The sequence below is a fragment of the Lissotriton helveticus genome (genome assembly GCF_964261635.1).
Source record: "Lissotriton helveticus chromosome 1_1 unlocalized genomic scaffold, aLisHel1.1 SUPER_1_unloc_35, whole genome shotgun sequence".
Lineage (NCBI taxonomy): Eukaryota > Metazoa > Chordata > Amphibia > Caudata > Salamandridae > Lissotriton > Lissotriton helveticus.
In genome coordinates, this window is record NW_027611676.1 from 1,183,911 (window position 1) to 1,205,445 (window position 21,535).

At 44.3% G+C, this 21,535-nt stretch overlaps 1 long non-coding RNA gene across 1 annotated transcript in view; it reads right to left on the minus strand.

Moving 5' to 3' along the window:
• The window catches only part of LOC144805952 (uncharacterized), a 117,761-nt gene that overhangs the window by 25,413 nt on the left and 70,813 nt on the right, over nt 1–21,535 (minus strand). The window contains exon 2 of the long non-coding RNA XR_013605640.1: nt 2,850–2,967. This is a non-coding gene — a long non-coding RNA (uncharacterized LOC144805952). The remainder of the gene's footprint in view (nt 1–2,849; nt 2,968–21,535) is intronic.

Sequence of the window (21,535 nt, forward strand, 5' to 3'; positions counted from 1 at the left end):
TCCTTGCATTGATAGGAGGAGACTGGAATTATGTCATTCACCCTGATCAGGATAGATGCCGTCCCACAGCTACACAACATACACAGAGAGTCTTGTTTGGGGCCAATGGCAGAGGCTCTGGCATGGTCCAAAACGTGGAGGACTCTTCATTCAGCAGTTAGGAGTTACAATTAGGGATTATATGTATTTCTCTACCATCCATGGGTCGTTTTCTAGCCTGGATCACATTTTTATCACTAGGGAACACACTCATCGGTTGGTCATGTTGGATATCCCACCCAGAGGCCTATCAGATCACACCCCCATACAGCTGCAGTTAGGGATAGGTCCCAGACGGGTACTGTTTCATTGGTGATTGTTGCCCTGGCACCTACACAACCCTTTGCTGTAGGACGAAGAGCTAATGTGGCACTGATGCTAGCTGGTTGGGGTTCTCTAGGTACTGCGGTGAGTTTATGGTACACCACAATTCAATAATGCCCTGGGTCTCTGTGGACAGTTCTGTGTAGGAACAGAATCCTTGCAACAATCAATCACTCTACACATGAAGTCCTACCCGAATCTCAGATAGAGGACTTCTTTCGAGATATACCTCTCAGGGCACTAATCGCCGTTGCGCGAGACTCCCTAGAAACTCTTATATCACTAGAGGAAATAACCTCAGCTGCCTCAGAAATAGCATTGGGTAAATCACCAGGACCCAGCCCATCACTAACGACCTTTGATCAGCAACTAACCATGCCGCACCGCCTGCCTTTCCACAATGGGATTCTCTCATAGGCGCAATCACAGCCACATTCACTGGGCGCACTCCAACGATCTTCAACCCGGTCACATTAATTGCTATCAATAATCCATTTGATACATCGGCTTCTAACCCACTACAAGATGGCGCCCACGATCCCCAGACCATCACTGTTGATCTTTGATCAGCAATTTACTATTTCATACGAACCCCCTGTCACCAATTAGCGCCGGATGGAGGATTTATAAACCAAAAAACCACCTCCAAGTCCTCACTCCCGGGCCACATGAGAAGGGGTAGGTCGTTGGTGAAGTTCTCCAATAGATGATGTGAGTACCGGATCTTTGGCTTTCCACCATGTGAACGGAGGATATTATTCCTCCCCCTGGGCTCACTTACAAAATTTAAAGTTTACTTCCAAACACCACGCTAAAAATGTTAGCGTTGATCTCAGTGTTTCTCTCGAGGAGGTGATGACATCACCCTCGTTGGGCGAGTGTTTTCCCGCTTTTGACCACAGTGTATTAAACTACCACCTATATGTTTTTATGAATGCATCACGGGTATTCTGTTTTTGGAAGAAAGGGGCCCCTGCCTAATGGGATGAACCCTGGCAAGGAAACAACACTTGGGGTAAAGAGGGAGCAAATTTGCACCGGGTTTTGTGCCTGTTATATTAGAGAAAGAAAACTGGCAAACTAATGACTAAAATCACACTATAATTGTGTTGATATGTTCTAATATTTTATTATTTTATAACATCTTTTTTTTGTAGAAGGTATTTTTTTTAAGTCTTGTTATAATTTACTACATACAAAATTACAATACACATAGCAGAATATGAAAAAACAGACAGTTGAATCAATTTTTATAACGTGTGCTGTCTTTGTGCCTCAGCTTCTCTTTTGTAAATCGTTAGTAAGCAGCAGAGATGACCTCTGGTTTTTAATCTTAGTAGGATTTAAGTTACAGGGGCCACTATTGTCTGGAGTTGCCTAGCAGGATAATAAGTCCCAGGGGGCCAATACTGTCTGAAGCTGGATAGCATGATTACAAGTCCCAAGGGGCCTCTAATGACCCGAATTGGCTAGGATGATAACAGGTTGTAAGGGCCACTACTGACTGGAGCAGGCTCAAAGAATAACAGGTGAAGGGGGGTCGGGGTGTGAGTGGCACTTGTGACAAGAGCTGGCTAGAAGCATTGATGACCTTTGGTACTGATTACATGCAGCATTTCAGGTCACAGGAGGCACTGCCGAATGCATCTGGCTAGCAGCAGTGGTGGCCACTGGGAAGAAGGAATTGAGACTGCGTAACTGCATATACTTGCGGCTTTAATACCGATAATTGTTTACAAATGAATGCCATAACCTGCATTGATATATTACATACCAAATTACAATGATCTTATATCAATTTGATGCGTTTGTTCGCCTTAATATGGCTGCAAAGTTACATGATTCTGTTAGGGCCCAGAAACATTTTATTTAGTGCTGTACATCTGCACACTTTCCTGCATCTTGTAGGAAACTGAATATTGGAAATCAGAAGTAAATAATGAATTCTACAGCTTGTCTGTATATCGTTTATCTGTTTCTCAAGGACTTCTCGCATTCTTCTTGAGAAACAACCCTGCCTCATACTCATTAGTTTAGTTTCAGTAACTATTTCTATCACATGTTCATGTTTCATTGTCTTGTTTTAGGAGAAAAGTGTATAAAAATACATATTGTAGCATTAGTATTCTATACTTCAACTTGCTTTTGGGTGGATGCTCGCGTCCATTGAAATGACAATTGTCACTTGTTAGTTTGCTTGGCCTTTTGCTATTTTTGCATTAAATGCATGATAGATTAGTTGGCCTTCTGATGTGTTTTGTTTTATTTGAACAAATGTACATAGCAGATAGTGGCAGGCTTTTTACAAAAATTACAATTTGATTTTATTCTTGGAATCACTCAATTTTCTCACAGACTTGGGAAGATTCTGGGTTCTTGCAGTTTGAGAGAGAGCACAGAAAAATTTTGTATCAGGATACCTGCCTCAGAGCACACTTCTTAAAGACAACTGCCGGGATATCATGTTGCTGCTACAAGGTCCTTACCTGTGTGAGTTATCGGGATCGATGCAGGGGCGGACCCAAACCAGCCACACGTGGAGATCAATGACAAACACTGAAGAATGAACAGAGCTTCCAAGTTGGTGACCATTACATAATGGACCTTGAAATTAAAAGAAACAACATGTTTTAGTATTCTGGTGACTCATGACCATAAAAACAAAAGGTTACAAATTCAATATTGTGTCAAATACTGAAAAAATTAAACTGGATATACTGAATCGGCTGTCGCCCCAGGGCATGCTAGACACCATCCATTACTATTGCTTATGGGACTTGTAGTTTTGCTTTTCTTATTAAAAGGGTGGTCTCTAAAGTCCCAGTGTTCTATTTCATTCCAGGAAACTTGGTGCGAATCGCCACCAGCATTAAACGGATTTAATCTGCTCTCCCTACTTGCTATTAAAAGCTCCAAATTCGGCCACAGCAAGGGAGGCCTAGCTACATACAGCTCTATAAAGAGCATTTATGCTATGGAGCCAATGATGCACAGCTTAGCACCTCTGCAAGTGCTCAGAATCAGGAGGAGCTCGAGAAAATTATAACGGAAGAGCATACCAACAACAGCCTGATCATTACGGGGACTTCAATTCCAATATGTTCAGGAGTACATCTGAAGATATTGATACGGAGGAGGACCAATTTGTACGGAACGCAGTAATACAAGATAATAACTCAGGCGGAATACAATACAATACAATACAATACAATACCATTTGTAAAGCGCGCTACGTACCCGTGGGGGTCTCAAGGTGCTGAGGTAGGGGGGGGCTGCTACTGATCGAAGAGCCAGGTCTTGAGGAGTCTCCTGGAGGCCGGCAGATCCTGGGTCTGTCGCAGATGGGTAGGGAGAGTGTTCCAGGTCTTGGCAGCGAGGTAGGAGAAGAATCTGCCGCCGGCTGTGGATTTTCGGGTGCGAGGTACTGTGGCGAGGGCAAGGCAGGCAGAGTGGAGGTTGCGGGTGGGGGTGTGGAAGTTGAGTCGGTGGTTGAGGTATGCTGGTACGGAGTTGTGGAGGGCCTTGTGTGCGTGGATGAGGAGTTTGAAGGTGATCCTCTTGAAGACAAACGAAAACAGCTCAGAGGCTTCTAGCGATTCGGGAGCAGGTGGGTTTCCGAGCATTAAACAGAAGTGTAGTAAGGCTTGTAGGTCCATTGTCGACAATTTCTAAATTAGCATGAGCTTTGCTGCCATGAACCTGCTTTTGCGCACGACAATGCAAAAATCTATTTCGCAATCCTTATTTGTGCCCCTTTTACACATGAGAACTGTCTGCTTTGCAAGTTCTATGCTGTGCTCTGAGGTTTAGTCTGCACATGATGTTCAAGGGTAAACAACAATGCCCCTTGTTATTCTGTTCTGATCTGTCCCTCGCACCTAGACATAACAGGCTTCACACAGCTGCACCTCTGAAAATCGTGTACTTTAATATTGCAAACACAAGATGTTTTCACACACACGGAGCGACACCTTTCCAGAGAGAAGACCCGTGTTTGTCCTGCAATGTGAACATTGAATCTAGGCCTTGAGGTATGGGGTCTGCTGAAAAAGCCCAGAGGTCTTCTGTTTTATAATAAACTATCTCTTGTCACGGGGAAGGTGGTTAAGTTGTTCACTCCTTTTCCATTGTTTTTTATAACATGACATCCCGTTTGTATTCTATGCACCAGTCATGCTCTGCACGGTGCAGTGCACCAGTCACACTCTGCACGGTGCAATGCACCAGTCACCCTCTGCACGGTGCAGTGCACCAGTCAAACTCTGCACGGTGCACCAGCCACACTGGACGGCGCAGTGCACCAGTCACACTCTGCACGGTGCAGTGCACCTGTCACCCTCTGTACGGTGCAGTGCACCAGTCACACTCTGCACGGTGCAGTGCACCAGTCACACTCTGCACGGTGCAGTGCACCAGTCACACTCTGCACGGTGTACCAGCCACACTGCACAGTGCGGCGCACCTGTCACCCTCTGCACGGTGCACCAGTCACATTCTGCACACTGCAGTGCACCAGTCACACTCTGCACGGTGCACCTGTCACACTGCATGGTGCAGTGCACCAGTCACACTCTGCACGGTGCATTGCACTGGTCACCATCCATGCCTGTCAAGTATCAAGCATCAGGTGTGACACTCATGCATTTCAGTGCGGTGTTCCGCATCACCGCACTGAAATGCATTGTCATGCATTTAATGCCACTTGCCAGCGCGTGCCACCTGTGGTGCCTGTGAACCTGTGCGCCGGCTCTGCTGTTCCTAGATATGGTGGCAGCAGCTGCTTGCTGTACTCAGTAGTTCCTAAATAGTAAAAAAAATTCTGCTCGCAGCTCTGGAGTGGCTGAGAGTCTTACAATGCATCAATTAATCTGCCCGCCCTTTCGCGCCTCGCTCCAGGCTACATGATTAATTGCGGCGGCCCCGCACGGCTTTTACACACTGCTCTCGCAATTACCGATGGGGGGGCCGGCTCTCTGCAGTGATTGGTTGCTGCTACTGTCACACCCTGGGGGATTATAATCCGGATGTGACCTTTAGTGAGCTCGGACTTTGGCGGGGGACAAGGCATCCGAAGTTGCTTCGTTTATGAGGCAGGCTGACGTCCCGGCCGTGGAGGACGGGTCCACAGACTGAGGAAGAGATGTTTCTGGATAACCGAGGCACGGGGAGTCAGTCAGTGGAACCACCACAGGGCAATACTGGCTTCTGCCTTCGTATGAACAAGTGGCAGGGTGGGGTGCTCAAGACACCTCTGGGACCTTGTTGAACGTGCGGAGAGGTGCAGAGGACGACGATGCCAAGGCCGTGCAGCAGTATGAGCCGAGGGTGATAGCCAAATACCCTTGGGGCCTCGGAGACGGACAGGGCTGAGAGCACAGGGGAAACAACCAAGACTGACCAGAAGTGCCCGCAAGTCCAGAACCCACTCTACCCCATGACGGAGAACTCGTATAGCACCTACGCCGTGATGCTGCTCTCATTGACCGTCTTCGCCGTGGGCATCATCGGCAACTTGTCCATGATGTGCATTGTGTGGCATAACTAGTCCGGGTGCACTGCTGAGCGGCCGGTCACTGACCGGGAAGAGACAGCAGTCTGAACTTGTCTAGTCCAAGTAAGTGTTACTTAAGTTACATCATTCCAACAGGCAAAGTGCTGCGTGTCAGGCAGAACTGTGACTGACTTAGTACTGTACAGTCAGTTTATTATTGTACTTTTGTGTCAGTACAGCCGCAGAGCAGCACGAGTCTGATCATCAACAGAAAAAATAATTTCACAAACAATAGCATCTGGAGGCAGTTACCTAATTGCTGTTTAAACGCTGCCGCCCGGCCCTCCGCATCCAGCACGCTCCCTACTCACTTACTCTACATAGACACTTACACACAGTCACTCAGCAGAGGTGCTTCCGACTCCCCCCCTTGGCCTCTCACTCGTAAATAACAATTGCATAAACTAACTTTGCCCGTCTGTGATTTAAAGCGTCAGGAACTCCCTCAGCCCACCTGACCTATGTGCAAAAATCCCTTACTTAGCATATGCTCCATGGCAATGTCATTTTGGGTAAAGCCTCATGTTAGCCACAATTTTGTACCTTGACAATTGACGGGCAATTAATTATTATGTAGTTTTCAGAGGAAATAAGAGTCTGTGTTTTAGAATAGCGCGGTTGAAATGAAGCATCATTCTTTTCTGCACCAATAATAACACTCTCTGTGCAGCTGAGATTGAGATTTGTATAATTGTACAGAGCGCACATTTGCAAAAGTGATTCAGAGTAACTGGCCCGTCTATATTTCTTGACGCACTGGCCTCTGCTGCACAGTGTTGATCCACGAGTGAGGTCTTGTCAAGCTAAGCAAGTGTCTCACAGTCCCATCAAACGTCCTTCTCATGTGTCTTCATTGCCGTGAAAGGCTTTGCCGCAATTAGTTTAAATATGTAGTTATATTAGAAAGGGGTTGTAGGTTAGTGACCTTTCATTTCAATAGTTTCCCATTATTTTCATAATATGTTTAGAGCTTCTCATTGTTCAAAATTGGATGATTTTTTAAATGCAGAAAGTGCCACCCTAAGTGTCCCACATTTGGCCGCTGAATGGGACTCATATTCATAAGTACATTGAAATGTCATGCACCGGCGCTTTGCAGCAGTTTCCAGTTCCTTGCTGCTCAAATGGGTGTCATTTCTGATATTTATAGGTTTTCCTCGTCTTCATTGCTGGATTGTGCTCGGGAGAGAGTGTCACTCATAGCTGTTAAATGTCACTCATAGATGTTAAATGTCATTCATAGCTATTGAATGTCACTCATAGCTGTTAAATGTCACTCTTAGCCGTTAAATGTCACTCAGTCGTTAAATGTCACTCATAGCTGTTAAACGTCACTCAAAGCCGTTAAATGTCACTCATAGCTGTTAAATGTCATTCATAGTCGTTAAACGTCACTCATAATTTCACTGAAATTATAAAAATGTCACACATGGCAATCTGAAACCTTGGCAGCTGTGGCTCTCTGCAGGGTGCAGTGCACCAGCCCCTCCTCAGGGTCCCTTGGGAGGTTGTGGCCCTCCAGGCCTCGTCTCACCAGGTGCACCGGTCAGTGGAGGCAGAGAAGGCACCGCTCGGATGTCCTTGAGACTAACGCGCGCGCTCACGCCGCTGCACGAGCCACATTCCGTCTCATAACTGCGCATGCGCAGGACCGCGCGCCACAGCTGCGCATGTGCGGAGCGAAGATACTACTTCCTATCGCAGAGCAATCAAAAAGTGTTGGGACCTTGCACGGAGTACAGACCATGAACAGCCTTAGACAGAGGGTGCGGAGTCTCACTGCGCCTGCGCAGAGGAAAGACACTCCCCCTTCCATAGAGGAGCCAAACCGAGCAGCTTTGCACTTGCATACATCTCAGCATGTGCTGTGGCGCAAGGCGGTTCTTGTACCTTATTAATTGTGTCCCCGCGCGGAGCGAACACAAAACTTCATATCACAGATTAATGAAAGAGTGATGCGATCTTCCACGGAGTGCAGACTGTGAACAGCCTTGGATAGAGGCCGCAACCTGGAAAGAGTCAGATCCAGCGAGGATACAACCTGGGCCGGAAACACCGGGGAGAGGATGGAAACCAGGGTTTGAGCCTCGGGGTCGCGGCCACATCCTATGATTCTGGGCAAATCACTCAATCTCCCTGCGCCTGAATGTGTAATGTAAATACGGTTGTTGTATATTCTTGTGGTTATCTTGTAGTCATTAGCATGTCACTTGTGATTGGTTGAATGACTCTTACGTCATTTGGAACCTTGACATATGACTTGGCCCGCGTCACCGCGAGTGTCACCATTCTTCTTCACCAGCTGATTTTCACAGTCACGCTGCTCCCAGCTGGCCGTGGGCTTTCTTGATGAGAATAAATACTTACTTAAACGATTTCCGGCTTCCTGATGTTCTTCTTCATTAACTGTGTTACTTCAACGGTGCTCATGGAAAGCGCTCCAATACCTTCGGGTCGAGTTCGCACTGTATAAAATATGCCAAAAAAAACAAACTGTTTTTTCCAGACACACGGAATCCTCCTGTTGAGTTGCAGTAATCGTACTCTCCTACTATGTCCCCTGTAGGCTCCCATTGTCCCCTCGCGCTCACCCTGCGTCATCAGCTGGCATTCTAGAATGCCAGCTGACATCCAATTGACAGTTGACAGTTATTGACTAGAAACCTGACCGGCAGCCTTGCCTTCCGCTCTGTCCGGTATGTTATACTTTATTACTAAATTAATAAAGGACAGTAAACTTACTCAGCTCCGGGTCATCTTTACAATGGCGACGAGGTGAAGCAACACACCGGAACATCCACGCGTGTGATATGAAAAAAAGGAAGGAATGCTTAATCTACGAAGTGAAAAAAAAAATGGAAGTGAAGTACAAGTTGGAGGAATAACTGGATGCCGGAAAGATAGCGAATTGATGACAGCGCAAAATATCAAAAGCGTGTGCACTAATTAAAGCATTGAAGAGAAATCAAGCATCTGACTGTATTGGCGCCTGTATCGATGTTACAGTGAGGTGATCGGCTCTGAGACTGGCAGCAAATGCGCATTGTAAAAAGAAACAGGACTAAATAAATGACAGATTGGCACGGTGTAAAAGAGAGCGCGAAGTGAAGAACGAGCATCGATGCACTCTAGAATATTGAATGCAAGTGAGAGCAAAAAGGCATCGTGAAGGGATATCTGCTTATAAAAACAGAACAATGGAGAAGTAAAAGCTGAAGAGAACGTAGATGTTTAGTGAGGAAAGATGGACAGCGCGATGTGCTGAACTAAGCACGTTGCGTGGGAGACATCTTGGGTGAGGTACAGCTTTCGGACAGTTTATATCTTACGAAGAACTATCACATGACTAAAAAAAAATGTGTTGTAAGGAGAACAGAGATAAAGTACACGGAAGCAAATAAAAACGAAGAGGTATAACGAGGCGCCCTCATGTGGCAGCTGATAATAAAGCCACATTTTCATAAGAGCCTGGCGCATTGTGTGCCTACATAAGGCAGAAATGTACTTCAAATGTACTGGGAGGGGTAAATAAAGCAGCATGTACGGCAGGACAGTGTGTTTATGCAGTGTACAGAAATGTGTTTCTTAAAAATAGATAGGAAAGTAAACTGCGTTGAGAAGGTAATGTAAGTGTTTCCAAAGAAAATGTGCCTATAGAACCCCGGATTCTCTTTCACAGCTACATCTTGCAATGAAGCTGAACATGAAATTACACCACAGATCCAATACTTTTACTCCCAGGCAGTCAGGAAGGACGTTTTTTCTGCAGGAAAGTAATCCTATGCAAAACAAATAAATACAACACATGGAAAAGTTCCAGTTAGAAGCTGCTTAAAGCAGAAACAACTAACTTTGCAAACCTCTCAGGAGAGGCAGCAGAAGCAATCGAAAGTGTACTTATGCTGTGTGCCAGCCGGCATACATTACAAACGTACCAACTATAGAACATCCTCTACTTGCTACGTAACACCCTAACCCCCTCAAGCTATGTCTACCACCCTTACCTTCTCCTGTTTGCAGTCTCAGAACTTGTCTTTTTTCTAATTCCCTGCTCAACCCATCTCCTTTCTCTTGCTGTGTCTAAAATCTCTGCCATTGGTACAGTTTACCATTGTGGCCTAGTCTAACCCCAATGCTGTATTTCTTACCCAATAAAAGCCCGCTTTTTTTGCTTTTTATATATATCCTTATACATCTCTAACCAACTTTGGTTCCCTTCCTTTGCTCTCAAACTACCAGGGTAAAACCACTATTCCTCCACTTCCCTGCTGCCCTCCCTTCTTTCTGCCCTCTACCAACCTTCTAGTTCCCTGTGTTTCTCATCTCCCTGTTCTGTTAAATGCCAAACCATCTCTCTTCTTTAAAAATCAGCATAACCCTAGCTTTGTTGTATTCCCTACCCTGAAGCCAGAAGTGGTTCCTACTTTAGGACCTCTCCCATATTTAGATGTTAACTAATGGGCCATCCGTGGTTCCCACTTTAACCCCCACCTAAGGGCATCGCTGCCTTCCTCTGCAACTCCTCCTTCCTCCTGCCCACCCTGTTACATCGCTGCCACCCTGTGTACCTCCTCCCTCAGGACATCACTGCATCCCTCCATAACCCACCCTGCACCCCTCCCCCCGGATACGTCACTGGCTCTCCATGTAACCTCTTGATCGTCACTGACTCCCGCTGTAATGCTGATGTGAATGTTTGTAAATGTTGTTACCTCTGTCATACATGTGATGGAGGGTTTTCCATGTTCTGGTGTCAGGGAGTGCTTAGAACATGTTACACCTGGAGGACTCTGACATGTGCTTCATTTTAAAAATCTTGTGTACAGCGCACAGGTGCAACACTTGCCTCAGTCTCTATTGACTTGTTCTCTGGCTGCTGTCCAGAGGGAGACACCCACGGCTTTGCGAAGTATTAATCACATACTGGGGATGTTATCAATTTTTGAAGGCTGAATACTGGGGCAGCCACCTCCAGATTAACCACATGACCAAGGTGACTGTCACATTTACTGTGAGTTCATTCTTGTTATCCTATTTTTCCATTCCTCCTTCTTCTTTTGCAAATGTCTGACTTTTTATGTTGTCTTTCTAACACCCAACTATGTAACCCTTTCTTTAAGTTGCCATTGATTTTTGACCCTATTCCACAACCTATCAATCCTTTCTGTCTATCTGCAGACTTGTGAGTTGGCTTTCCGGGACAAAATGATGGTTGAGCACATCTGGATAGCACAAAGTAAAAACTATTCATAAGTTGTTGTTTCTGGTCAAAATCCTCTGTGTCTGCGCCTATGTCCTTTCAAAATGCCCCTACAATTTGCTAGAGTACTCTCAAGCCTCCATCTGAAAAAATGGAGAAAGTTTGGAAAACAAACAAGTTAATTCTTCTGGCTTTCGTCATCAGGCCCCGCAGATCTTTTTTTGCTAGATTTGTCCTGCCAGTCATATTATTCATGGTTCTCCCTGGATGTCTGCTTATACCACTGTGTACTTTATTAAAACATGGCAGCCTTGGTTCTAGCTGATTTGTGACAATCTTTTATAATCATTGTAAATATCTTGTACAAAAATATATGTCATGTAAGTATGCAATATTGATTTACCAGTATAGCATACACCGGGTAAAGTGTAATTTCTGATTCCTGTATGCTCCCTCTTTGTGGACATTGTTCTCCCAATGCTTCAGCACTAGGATGCCTAAAATGCACTCTCTAAGATCAAACATACAGTTTTGGCGGTCGGTTTAACTGATTTAGGAAATAGGTAAGACAAGTAGATTTCTTTGCAGGACAAGTAGTTTTCTGCACAATTTTGTCCACTGGACAAGTACATTTTTAAAAATATTCCACACCCCTGGACAAAAGGTATGAAGGTATTTTTTCAACAATAGTTTTAACTGCCGCATACCACCAGGTTTCTCTACACCCAGACAGTAGGTGCCTAACCAGCTTCATTTCACCGTTCGGATGTTATAGGTTCAAAAGAGTACCTTTTGGACTAGCATCGGCAGCGGCACTATTTCAGAGACTCATGCATGAGGTATTTAAGGATGTCAAAGACATGCTCATCTTTCAAGATGACATCCTGGTAATGGGAAAAACCTAAACAGATAATGATCAAAAATTAATAAAAGTTCTCAAGACACTGGAAGAAGGTGGATTGACAGCAGAATACACCAAATGCAAATTTGCAGAGAGAACAGTGACGTACTTAGGTCATGAAATAACACAAGAAGGAATAAAACCAAAGAAAGAGTTGGTTAGGGCTATTGAGGATGCTCCTGAACCACAAACAAAAGAAGAATTAAGAGCCTTCTTAGGGCTAGTGGAATTTTATTCAAAATTTGTAAGGAATTTCTCAACAAACACATATGAATTTAGAAAATTACTAAAAAGTAAAAACAAATTTGTATGGTCTAGAGATTGCAACGAGGCATTTATAAACCTTAAAAAGGAAATTTGTGATGCTCCACCCCTACAAGGGTTCGACCCAGAGCTAGAGAGTATAGTCACAACAGACACGAGTGGAAAAGGTATAGGCGCTATACTTTCGCAAGTTGGACCAGAAGGAAAGGAAGTGACAGTTGCCTTCGCATCACGGTCACTCACCCCCACCGAGGAGAAGTACTCGGTGATTGAACGGGAGGCACTTGCATGTGTGTGGGGTTTGGAGCATTTCCGCCAATATGTGTGGGGAAAAAGGGTGACCCTAAGGTGTGATCACAAACCTTTGACAAAAGTGTTGACTGTTAAGGGACTATATAACGCATCTCCCAGATTGGCAAGATTTTCTGTAAGATTATTGGACTACAACTACTAAGTAAAGTATCTTCCAGGTGCAAGAAACATAGTGGCAGGCTTTCTCAGCCGCTTACCCCTACAAGGAAGGGAAGAGGAAGAGGATAAAGAAGATAAAGAAGATGAGTGGCTAACATTAGCAAAGAATTTCCGAGCATTCAAAAAAAATGAATGGGAAAAGGAATATGAACAGGATGAAGTGATACAGGAAGTAAACAAATTTATCATCAATGGATGGCCAGACAAAAACCACATCAAAAACAAGATGAAACCGTACTGGGAACTCAGAAACAAATTATCTGTGGAAGGGGGATTAATATTAAGACAGGGGAGGGTAATACCTCCCGAGAATCTAAGAAAGAAAATTCTGTAAATATGCCACGAAGGACATAAGGGTATCATAAAACTAAACAGAGAATAACATTTTGGTACTGGTGGCCAGGGTGTGATTTGGAGTCAGGACCTGTGCTAAATGTGAAAACTCGGACAAGCCCAAAATCACACTCAAACCACCTTTGCATCCATTGCCTTGCCCTGAGATGCCTTGGGGGAGTGTGGGAATAGATGTCATGGGCCCAATACGATATCAGGAAGATCTGTTGTATATCGTAGTTTTGGTCGAACATTTTTCAAAATGCTCGGAGATCAAAATACTCCATAAAGTAGAAGCAAATGACATTGTCAAGTTCCTTGATGGAGTATTTACAAGAGAAGGTATCCCAAAAATTATCGTGAGTGACAATGGCAAGCAATTCACTTCTGTCGCCTTCAAGAAGTTTATCGAAAGAAACGGAGTAACACATAAAACTACTTCAGTATACCACCCATCTGGTAATGGAGCTGTAGAGAGGTTTAACAGAGTGGTAAAAGGTACCATACAACTAGCAAATAACAACGGGTTGTGTTAGAAAATGGAAACAAAAAAAATGATTTGGGCACACAGAATAACTCCTAGGGAGAGCACAGGAATCAGCCCGTTTGAAATGATGAGTGATTTGCATTTGTGTTTATTGTCAACTTGCCTTTTGTATGTCATATGTGCCTTCTGTACATTCTTCCTGACCTCCTCTGTAGACCAATTGGCTTTACTACTTGTCTTGAGCCATCCTACATTGGAAGAACAGCACTATCCAAGGACAATGTAGGATGGCTCAAGACAAGTAGGAAAGCCAATTGGTCTACAGAGGAGGTCAGGAAGAATGTACAGAAGGCACGGATGGCATACAAAAGGCAATTTGACAATAAACTCAAATGCAAACCACTAGCCATCCAGGTAGGTGATTGGGTGAGAGTAAAGAGAAGTGGACACATTGAGAAAGGACAGAACAGATTCACCCAACCCTTGGTGGTGGAAAAGGTGTTTTGCAATTCGGCTCTCCTGAGCGATGGAAAAGTGTGGCATGCATCTGCATTATCCAAATGCGAGATGGAGAACAATATTGAAAAGGCAAAGGATGTGGAATTGGACACCAACAAACCTGCTGATGAGGGAGATCAGAAGGACTTTGACTGACGGTATGTTGTTGCTCCTTCACATCAAGAACAAATAGAGTCCATTGGGGTAAAGAGAGATGTCATAGGCAGCGAAACCACTGATGAATCAAGAGAAGAAAGTAGTGAGTCTTATGAGGAAGAACTGGAATCTGGAGGCGGTATTAACAATGCGGAAATTATCACCAGCAGATGCGGGAGCACTGTGGCTATGCCAAGCAAGTTCAAAGACTTTGTGTGTGACTAAGTATGGGTGGATGTTTCCTTCCACATTCGTTCCATTGTTTACATCCTTTGGGAAGAAGATGTGTTGAGTTGCAGTAATCGTACTCCAGACATTCCAACCCTCCCGATTCAGGCGTGAGACTACCGATTTCAGGGCTAGTCTCCTGCTTCCCGATTCCTGCAAGCAAAAACCCGATTCCTCAGGGGTTTCAGCTGACAGGGTTTGGTACTGTGTAACGTGCTAATTCTTCGAGCAAAAGTCAGAGTGGCGATGCAGAGGCTAGATGGGATGAAAAATCTACGGGTGTGGCAGTTCAGGCTGGACAGTTCCCAAGAGGCACAGGGTCAGACTGATTTGAATATAGCCATGTCTGAACTGGGGTGGCAGAGTGGGCTAAAGAACGGTGATGGATTAAACCCAGATCTTTTGACTGGGTGTGACTGGGTGTGAGTGTTTGATTGGTTCAGATGCTCCGTCCATTACCACCCCCTTTTGTACCGCTTTTGGCCGCCATAAGTGTGGCTGGGTATGCTCAGACGTGAGTCCCTCGCTCACTTTGCCACTGGATTCAAGCACGCCGGGCTGAAGACGGCTGGAATGCCAGAAACCGGTCCTCGGAAGCTTGTTTCCGGTCCAGGGAAGGCATGGCGTGGCAGTTCGGGCTGGACTGTTCCCATGAGGCACAGGGTCAGACTGATTTGCATGTAGCCATGTCTGAACTGGGGTGGCAGAGTGGGCTAAAGAACGGTGATGGAGTAAACCCAGATCTTTTGACTGGGTGTGACTGGGTGTGAGTGTTTGATTGGTTCAGATGCTCCGTCCATTACCACCCCCTTTTGTACCGCTTTTGGCCGCCATAAGTGTGGCTGGGTATGCTCAGACGTGAGTCCCTCGCTCACTTTGCCACTGGATTCAAGCACGCCGGGCTGAAGACGGCTGGAATGCCAGAAACCGGTCCAGGGAAGGCATGGCGTGGCAGTTCGGGCTGGACTGTTCCCATGAGGCACAGGGTCAGACTGATTTGCATGTAGCCATGTCTGAACTGGGGTGGCAGACTGGGCTCACCCTGCGTCATCAGCTGGCATTCTAGAATCCCAGCTGTATTCTCCTGCTGTGTCCCCTGCGGGCTCCCGTTGCCCCCTCGCGCTCACCCTGCGTCATCAGCTGGCATTCTAGAATCCCAGCTGTACTCTCCTGCTGTGTCCCCTGTAGGCTCCCGTTGTCCCCCCCTAGTGGAGAAGTGTGGTTCAATGGTTAGAGCGGCAGACCCTGATGCAGAGGTCTAGCCCGGGACCAGGGTTCAATTCCCCGCCTCTGCGGGTCTTGGACTCAAAAATTCCACAGACCTGATAATTCTCGCCTCGGTGCCTATTCTAATCATAGAGTCCCACTCTGCAACTCTGGGCAATAGCTTGCTTAATCTCCACAACGGCCCCCACAATGCTAAGGATGCCTGGCCTCACCCTGGGGGTGCCCAGGAGTGGATGCCTCACAGGGAAAGCCAGGATGGGTTCCACAGCGGTGTTCGTAAAAGCGCCTTGAGACCCTTGCGGGTGAGTAGTGCGCTATACAAGTATCAATTTACATTTACATTTACCCCCTGCGTCATCATCTGGCATTCTAGAATCCCAGCTGTGCTCTCCTGCTGTGTCCCCTGCAGGCTCCCGTTGTGCCCTCGCGCTCACCCTGCATCATCAGCTGGCACTCTAGAACCCCAGCTGTACTCTCCTGCTGTGTCCCCTGTAGGCTCCCGTTGTCCCCTCGCGCTCACCCTGCGTCATCAGCTGGCATTCTAGAATCCCAGCTGTACTCTCCTGCTGTGTCCCCTCGCGCTCACCCTGCGTCATCAGCTGGCATTCTGGAATCCCAGCTGTACTCTCCTGCTGTGTCCCCTGTAGGCTCCCGTTGTTCCCTCGCGCTCACCCTGCGTCATCAGCTGGCATTCTAGAACCCCAGCTGTACTCTCCTGCTGTGTCCCCTGTAGGCTCCCGTTGTCCTCTCGCGCTCACCCTGCGTCATCAGCTGGCATTCTAGAACCCCAGCTGTACTCTCCTGCTGTGTCCCTGTGAAGATGCACTTTTAAAGAACACAGGAACAGGCTGGAGGCTTAGTTGAATGAAGTAAGGTAAGTTTATTACCAAAGTAACAGAGCACCACAGGAGCACGTCCACACACGGCAAAGCCTCAACTGTCTAAGTCGCAGACCCACAGTTGAAGGTTGCATGTGAGAGATGCCACGAGGAACGCATCTCTTGAAAGAAAACACTCTTTCAAGAGATGCGCGTGTGAAGCAAGAGTATGCACGAGCAATAACAATGAGAGCAAGCAATAACAACGTAAGCATAGAATCTTACCAGCATCTTAGTACTCTACATCTCCTCCCTTCCCTCAAAACAAATAAAGAAAACTTAACTATCGGAAATAAAACTTAGTCTACGTAAAAGTCTTTAAAACGTGTAGGGAAAGAACAATTCCTGTGTGTTCTAGTTGTCACATCTGAAGTGGAAGTAGAGGGAGATGAAATTTCAACATTTTCTTGAGTGTCTTGAAGAGGAAGGGTGACCTCAACAGAAGGAGAGGACATCTCACCTTGGGAATCTTGGGGAGAAAGAATGGTATTATTGGGAGACAAAGATTCCACCTGGGTGAGAGAAGGAGTATCTAACTTTGTGGGAAAATCATAATCAACATAGGAAGAGTTGTCATTCCCATGTTTATTTCTGCGAATGATCATGACTTGTTCAGAGGTTAATTTAATGAGAGAGCGTATGTTACGCCACCCTCTCTTATCTAAAAACAGGGAACCTTTAGAAACCTTGAGAACTTGAGTGGGCATAGAAAACTTGGAGAGACTCTATCCATGGTTTTGAACATGACCCAATCACCTACAGTAAACATTTCAGGGGTGGAAAGAACTTTAGGATCAAAATTTCGCTTTTGTCCAGATTGTTGTTTCACAACATTACTTTCTACAACCAACTTATCAGAACAGGATATGCATTTGGAAACCTGAGGGGTTAAATCTTTGATCCAAGAAGGGCAGACAGTACCATGTGGGTTTCTTTTTTTAAGGAGTCTGAAAGGTGAAATGCCCGTAGTGGAGTGAGGGGTAATTAAGTAGACCCAAACTTTTTCCCTTAGAAAAACTTCAACATCCATTTTGCAGGAGAAAGCAGTTTGAATGCCTTCTTTCAAAAATCTATTCATCCGTTCAACCAAACCATTGGATGCGGGAGAGTAAAGAGCGACTTTTAAGTGTTTGACGTCAAACTTCTTCAAAAATTCTTCTAAGACACGGGAGCAAAAATGCGAACCATTGTCACTGACTATTTCCTTAGGGGGACCTTCTATTCTAAAAATTCTTTCCAAAAATGTAATTGCTGACGTAGAATCTGGGTTAGTACAAAAATCAAAGTCAAACCACTTAGAGTGATAGTCAACAAGGGAGACTATGTAACGTTGAGATCTAGGAAGAATCTCAAAAGGACCAGAAAAATCAATCGCTAGCTTGACCCAGGATTCCTCAGGAATGGGAACATTATGTAAAGGTAGGTTCTGTAATTTCCAGTGTTTGTCTGATACCAGACAAGTACTGCAAGAATCAACCCAATCATTGACGTTTCTCTCCATGGCAGGCCACCAAAAATGTTCTTTCAATTTGCGAGAGGTTCCACCTACACCTAAGTGACCTTGATGGGCTGCAAAAAATAATTTTTTTCTTAAAGCCAAAGGAGGAACACATCGATCACCCCTAAAAACAATGCCATTGATAATGGTCAAATCGTCTGAAACTTGTGCAAAGGACTTCAAGGGGGCAGGAAGGGAACGTATCTTAGGCCAGCCTGAAACTATTAAGTTTTTCACAGCCACAAGAATTTCATCTTCGGAATAGCATTTGGACCAGTCTTCCTCAGAAATAGAAAGAGGAGAAAGAACTAAGTCTTCCAAAGAGGCTACGACACACTCAATGTCATCTCTGAGAACATCTTCGTCATTTTCCAAAGGCAACCTGGAAAGTGCATCTGCTCTCATATTTTTACCTCCAGGTACATGGTGAATGCTGAAATTAAAATCATGTAGCTTAGAAAGAATCCTTACTAACCTGGAAGAGGCTTTACCAGTACCATTTCCGTTTAAAAGGTGTAGTAGGGGTTTATGATCAGTGTATAGTAAGAAATGTGAACCCCAAATGTAGACTTTGAATTTTTCTACAGCCCATGCACAGCCAAGAGCCTCTTTCTCAATTGTGCTATAATTACCTTCGGCATTGTTCAGTGACTTTGAGGCAAAACCAATGGTGTGTTCTACAGAACCTTTCCATTGACAAAGGATTGCACCAAGACCCTTTTGGCTAGCATCAACATAAATGCCACACTTCAGGCCTGGTGTGAAAGATGATAGGGCTGGGGCATTTACGATAACCTCTTTTATGTTATTAAAAGCTGAATTTGCCTCATCATTCCACAAGAAGGTAACATCCTTTTTTATTAGCATCCTAAGAGGTTGAACTAACTGGGCATAGTTCATGACAAATCTCGAGTAATATTCGGTGAGACCGAGGAACGATCTCAAAGTGTCCTTATTGTTAGGGATGGGTACATTGGAAATAGCCTGCGTAAGGGAAAGTTTTGGTTTGATACCTGAGGTGGAGATAGAATGACCTAAATAGTCTAATTCTTCCACAAAAAACTTACACTTTTTTTCTCCCAGGGTGATTCCTACTTTTTTGAAGCGTGACAGAACAATACGTAAATCCTTAATATGTTCATCAACATTTTTAGAATGAATCAAAACATCGTCTTGATATGCTTGCACACCTTTAACACCACATAAGACGCTGTCCATAAATTTTTGAAACACACTTGCGGCACTTGCCAATCCAAAAGGTAGTCTTAAATATTTAAAAGCCCCAAAAAGAGTAATGAAAGTGGTGAGTTCAGAAGAGCATTTAGTCAGGGGAATTTGATGATAAGCACTCCTTAAATCCAAGAGCGTGAACAATTTTGATTCAGCAATGCCGGTGAGGAGTTCTTGAATTCTGGGCAAAGGGTAACAGTCGATAAGAATATTTTGATTAAGTGATCTAAGATCCGCACAGAGACGAATACTGGAATCCTTTTTCTTCACGACCACAATAGGACTAACCCAAAGTGAAGAATCCACAGCTTCAATAATCTTCTCATCAACCATTTTAAAAAGTACTTTTTTTAAATCGTCTCTTACGCTAAGAGGAACATTCCTCAACTTGTGAATTACAGGAATTGCGTTAGGTTTGAGACGAATGCGATGTTCGTAGTTTTTTATCATACCAACAGAATTATTAAAGACTTCTGGGAAATCAGCAATAATTTTGTTGACAATTCCAACATCTATAAAATTGATGAAAGAAAAGGTACTCTGTTCATTGATTTGAACAGGAAATTCTGAACCAGGAACAAGTTTGAGGCCCATTCTAGCAAGGTCTTGCCACCCTACAATACATTTACCATCAGTAGCTACATAAACTTTTGTGTAAATGCACCTTCCAAAACAAGTTACACTGGTGATAAAGAAACCCCAAATGTCAATTTGCTTGCCAGTATATCCTTTAGGTATGATGTCCAAAGGTTCAAGGGTAATTCTTGAAGACCAGTGGGTCTTGAACAAATGATCAGATATGATGGTCACTGGAGCACCAGAATCCGCCATCATGTCAATATCTATTTGATCAACAATAACTAGGCAAGAGGGATCCTTTACACGTTCTGAATTAATGCAATCAACCATACAAATAGAGACAGAATGAATGGAGAGAATTTCCTTTACAGCTACATTTCCCTCATTAGCATCAATATTGACTGAACTAATAGTAACATTTTTTAAATCAGAATCAATAGATTGAACATCTGCATCTTCGCCTGAAAAATAAGAAATGTTATTAATTTGAGAAGACTTTCTGTTGCGACACACAGATTGGAAATGACCATTTTTGAGACAAAAAGTGCACTTTTTCCCTTGAGCTGGGCAAGTAGGGTTGTTGCTCAAGTGTGTTTTAGAACCACAACGAAAACAAAAAGTGTTTGTTCTCCTTTGAAACGGTCTTTGAGAAGGCTTGCCCTTAGAATAAACTGCGTTAACACTCAAGTCAGTTGGAGTAAAGGAAGAGGTACTTTGAGAGATGCACTTAGAAGATACAATTGATCTCTCGATTCCTTTGGCCATTTCGAGTACTTCAGATAAGGATGGATCTCTGCAGCTTAGTATACGTTCTTGAATTTTTTTGTGACAGCAGTTATACACAAATTGATCTCTAAGAGCTGTGTCCAAATAAGAGCCAAAACTGCACTCAGAAGCAAGATTCCTCAAAGCGGAAATAAATTCCTCAACAGTTTCATCTTGTTCTTGACGCCTTTTCATAAAGTTAAAACGTTCAAGGATCACACTAGGTTGATCAAGAAATTTTCTATTTAATTTTAGAATGGCAGCAGAATATTCATTAATTTCATCTCCACTTCCTGAAGCTGGGAGAGGATTAGGCAAATTATTAAAAATTTGTCTCCCTTCTTTTCCTAAATTGCTATAGAGAATAGCCATTTTTCTCTTTGGTGAATATTCATCAGCTCCAATAGCAATTAAGTAACTTTCAAAGTTCTGAAACCAATGCCTCCAAGGTTCCTTAGGTTTACCAGGAACTGGTAGAAAATAATTTAAAGCAACAATTTGCTGGTTAGTAGCCATGTTGAATGAATAACACGGATGTAAAGTATTTTTAAACAGCAAAAGCCTGAAATCTTTTAAAAATGTTCACAAGAAAAGAACTTTTTAAAATAAAAAGAACTTTTCAAATGTCTGAAATGCAAGGAAAAGTGAAATAACCTTGAAAATAGGCTCACCGTTGAAAAATAACCTTGAAATGCGCTCACCGTTAATGCCTGAGAGACATGCGATTATTCATTTGCTTTGCGATCTTTCCGATCGTGAAATCGTATCCATGGTAACGCTGAATGACAAAAGAAAACAAAATGGCCCCTCTGCGTAGCGTAGGTACGTGATTGCGCGTGTGAGCGTGATGACGTGTGCTTGGAACGAGAAGATGATCTCGCTAACGTCTCACGTCATAGAGGAGGC